General features: G+C 42.6%; 1 non-coding gene across 1 annotated transcript; it reads left to right on the top strand.

Annotated features, from left to right (window-relative positions):
- Positions 1 to 3,808: 3,808 nt before the first annotated feature.
- On the top strand, positions 3,809 to 3,916 carry LOC112774353 (small nucleolar RNA R71). Its single transcript, XR_003188846.1, has one exon. It is a non-coding gene; the product is annotated as a small nucleolar RNA R71 (small nucleolar RNA).
- The last annotated feature ends 705 nt before the right edge of the window (positions 3,917 to 4,621 follow it).

Below are 4,621 nucleotides of genomic sequence, written 5' to 3'. Positions count from 1 at the left end.
ACAATAAGAAAACGAAAAACAGAGAAAGTAAGAACAAGGAATGAGTCCACCTTAGTGATGGTGGCGTTTCCTTCTTGAGGAACCAATGATGTCCTTAAGCTCTTCTATGTCTCTTCCTTGTCTTTGTTGCTCCTCCCTCATTGCTTTTTGATCTTCTCTAATTTCATGAAGGATGATGGAGTGCTCTTGATGTTCCACCCTTAGTTGTCCCATATTGGAACTTAATTCTCCTAGGGAGGTGTTGATTTGCTCCCAAAAATTCTGTGGAGGAAAGTGCATCCCTTGAGGTATCTCAGGGATCTCTTGATGGTGAGCTTCCTCATGCGTCCCTTGGGCTTCATGAGTGGGCTCTCTTGTTTGCTCCATCCTTCTTTTGGTGATGGGCTTCTCTTCCTCAATGGAAATGTCTCCTTCTATGAAAGCTCCAGCTGAGTAACATAGATGGCAAATAAGATGAGGAAAAGCTAGCCTTGCCCAAGGAGAGGGCTTTTCGGCTATTTTGTAAAGTTCAAGGGAGATGACTTCATGAACTTCTACTTCTTCTCCAATCATGATGCTATGGATCATGATGGCCTGATCCACAGTAACTTCAGATCGGTTGCTAGTGGGGATGATGGAGCATTGGATGAATTCCAACCATCCTCTAGCTACAGGCTTGAGGTCTAGTCTTCTTAATTGAACCGGCTTGCCTTTGGAGTCAATCTTCCATTGAGCTCCTTCCACACATATGTCCATAAGGACTTGGTCCAACCTTTGATTAAAGTTGACCCTTCTAGTGTAGGGCGTTCATCTCCTTGCATCATAGCCAAGTTAAACGCTAACCTCACATTCTCCGGACTAAAATCTAAGTATTTCCCCTGAACCATTGTAATGTAATTCTTTGGATTCGGGTTCTTACTTTGATCATGGTTCTTAGTGATCCATGCATTGGCATAGAACTCTTGAACCATTAGGATGCCGACTTGTTGGATGGGGTTTGTTAGAACTTCCCAACCTCTTCTTTGGATTTCATGTCGGATCTCCGGATACTCATTTCTCTTGAGTTTGAAAGGGACCTCGGGGATCACCTTCTTCTTGGCGACAACATCATAGAAGTGGTCTTGATGGGCTTTAGAGATGAATCTTTCCATCTTCCATGACTCGGAGGTGGAAGCTTTTATCTTCCCTTTCCCTTTTCTAGAGGATTCTCCGGTCTTAGGTGCCATCAATGGTAATGGAAAAACAAAAAGCTTATGCTTTTACCACACCAAACTTAGAATATTGCTCGCCCTCGAGCAAGAAAAGAAAGAATAGATGAAGAAGAAGAAGAAATGGAAGAGAGGGAGAAGGGGTTGTATTCGGCCAAGAGGGGTATAGAGGGGTGTGTTGTGTGAATTTGAAGAAGAATGGAGGGGTTTATATAGTGGGGGGAGAGGGTGTTAGGTTCAGCCATTTAGGGTGGGGTTGGGTGGGAAATTGATTTTGAATTTTGAAGGTAGGTGGAGTTTATGAGGTAGGTTTATGGGGAAGAGTGGATGGATGTGAGTGGTGAAGGGGTAATAGGGAAGAGGGATTGAGGTGATAGGTGAAGGATTTTGGGGAAGAGTGTTTATTGGGAAGAGAGGATGATTGAGAAAAGAGAAGAGAGTGAGTGGAAGTAGGTGGGGATCCTGTGGGGTCCACAGATCCTGAGGTGTTCAAGGATTTACAATCTTGCACCAAATTAGGCATGCAAAATGCCCTTGCACACAACTCTGGGCATTCAGCGCCAGATTGGTGCTTGTTCTGGGCGTTGAACGCCTATTTGTTGCCCATTTCTGGCGTTGAACGCCAGAACCATGCTTGTTCTGGGCGTTCAGCGCTAGCTCTTCTCCAGGGTGCAATTCTGGCGTTCAAACGCCCAGATGCTGCCCATTTTGGGCGTTCAGCACCAGAACCATGCTCTGTTTTGGCGTTGAACGCCAGCCAGATGCTTCTTACTGGCGTTTAAACGCCAGTAAGGTCTTCCTCCAGGGTGTAATTTTTCTTCTGCTGTTTTTGATTCTGTTTTTATGTTTTCTATTTATTTTGTGACTCCACATGATCATGAACCTAATAAAATATGAAAAACAATAAAAATAAGATTAGATAAATAAAAATTGGGTTGCCTCCCAACAAGCACTTTTTTAATGTCAATAGCTTGACAGTGGGCTCTCATGGAGCCTCACAGATGTTCAGATCTTTGTTGAGACTTCCAAACACCAAACTTAGAGTTTGACTGTGGGGGCTCTGGTTGACTTTGTAGTGAGAGAAGCTTTTTATGCTTCCTCTCCATGGTTGCAGAGAGAGATCCTTGAGTTTTAAACACAAGGTTGTCCTCATTTAGTTGAAGGATCAATTCTCCTCTGTCCACATCAATCACAGCTCTTGCTGTGGCTAGGAAGGGTCTTCCAAGGATGATGGATTCATCTTCATCCTTCCCAGTATCTAGGATTATGAAATCAGCAGGGATGTACAAGCCTTCAACCTTTACTAACATGTGCTCTACTTGTCCATAAGCCTCTTTTCTTGAATTGTCTGCCATCTCTAATGAGATTCTAGCAGCTTGTACCTCAAAGATTCCCAGCTTCTCCATTACAGAGAGTGGCATGAGGTTTATTCCTGACCCAAGGTCACATAGAGCCTTCTCAAAGGTTATGGTGCCTATGGTACAGGGTATTAAGAACTTTCCAGGATCCTTTTTCTTCTGAGGCAATGTCAGTTGATCCAGATCACTCAGTTCATTGATGAGCAAGGGAGGTTCATCTTCCCAAGTCTTTTTACCAAATAAGTTAGCATTCAGCTTCATGATTGCACCAAGGAACTTGGCAACTTGCTCTTCAGTGACATCCTCATTCTCTTCAGAAGAAGAATACTCATCAGAGCTCATGAAGGGTGTAAGGAGGTTCAATGGAATCTCTATGGTCTCTAGATGAGCCTCAGAGTCCTTTGGTTCCTCAGAGGGAAACTCCTTATTGATCACAGGACGTCCCAGGAGGTCTTCCTCCTTGGGATTCACGTCCTTCCCTTCCTCTTTGGATTCGGCCATGATGGTCATATCAATGGCCTTGCACTCTCTCTTTGGATTCTCTTCTGTATTGCTTGGGAGAGTACTAGGAGGGATTTCAGTGATCTTCTTACTCAGCTGGCCCACTTGTGCCTCCAAATTTCTAATGGAGGACCTTGTTTCATTCATGAAATTCAGAGTGGCCTTAGATAGATCAGAGACTAAATTTGCTAAATTAGAGGTAGTTTGTTCAGTGTTCTCTGTCTGTTGCTGAGCAGATGATGGAAAAGGTTTATTATTGTTAAACCTATTTCTTCCACCATTATTAAAGCCTTGTTGAGGCTTTTGTTGATCCTTCCATGAGAAATTTGGATGATTTCTCCATGATGAGTTATAGGTGTTTCCATAGGGTTCACCTAAATAATTTACCTCTGCTATTGCAGGGTTCTCAAGATCATAGGCTTCTTCTTCAGAAGGCGCCTCTTGAGTACTGTTGGATGCAGCTTGCATTCCATTCAGACTCTGAAAAATCATATTGACTTAATGAGTCAATATTTTGTTCTGAGCCAATATGGCATTCAGAGTATCAATTTCAAGAACTCCCTTCTTCTGAGGCGTCCCATTATTAACAGGATTCCTCTCAGAAGTGTACATGAACTGGTTGTTAGCAACCATGTCAATGAGTTCCTGAGCTTCTGCAGGCGTTTTCTTTAGGTGTATGGATCCACCTGCAGAAGTATCCAATGACATTTTAGCTAATTCAGACAGACCATTATAGAAGATATCCAGGATGGTCCATTCTGAAAGCATGTCAGTAGGACACTTTTTGGTCAGTTGCTTGTATCTCTCCCAAGCTTCATAGAGGGATTCACCTTCTTTTTGTCTGAAGGTTTGAACGTCCACTCTAAGCTTACTAAGCTTTTGAGGAGGAAAGAACTTGGCTAAGAAAGCCGTGACCAGCTTATCCCATGAGTTCAGGCTATCTTTTGGTTGAGAGTCCAACCATATTCTAGCTCTGTCTCTTACAGCAAAAGGGAAAAGCATGAGCCTATAGACTTCAGGATCTACTCCATTAGTCTTTACAGTATCACATATCTGCAAGAATTCAGTTAAGAACTGAAAAGGATCTTCAGATGGAAGTCCATGAAACTTGCAGTTTTGTTGCATCAGAGAAACTAGCTGAGGTTTCAGCTCAAAATTGTTTGCTCCAATGGTAGGGATGGAGATGCTTCTTCCATGTAAATTGGAATTAGGTGCAGTAAAGTCACCAAGCATCCTCCTTGCATTATTGTTGTTGGGTTCGGCTGCCATCTCCTTTAGTTGTTCAAAATTTTCAATAAGGTTGTCTCTGGATTGTTGTAATTTAGCTTCTCTTAGTTTCCTCTTCAGAGTCCTTTCAGGTTCTGGATCAGCTTCAACAAGAATGCCTTTTTCCTTGTTCTTGCTCATAAGAAAGAGAAGAGAACAAGAAAAGAAGAGGAATCCTTTATGTCACAGTAAAGAGGTTCCTTATTGTTAGTAGAAGAAGAAAAGGAATAGGGGTGAAGAAGAATGAAGAATCCAAACACAAAGGTAAGGATAGGAGCAGTAATTTGAGATGAGGAGATGTTAGTAGAT

This window comes from Arachis hypogaea, chromosome 18 (genome assembly GCF_003086295.3).
Source record: "Arachis hypogaea cultivar Tifrunner chromosome 18, arahy.Tifrunner.gnm2.J5K5, whole genome shotgun sequence".
Taxonomy (NCBI): domain Eukaryota; kingdom Viridiplantae; phylum Streptophyta; class Magnoliopsida; order Fabales; family Fabaceae; genus Arachis; species Arachis hypogaea.
This window is presented reverse-complemented; position numbering and strand designations above follow the sequence as displayed.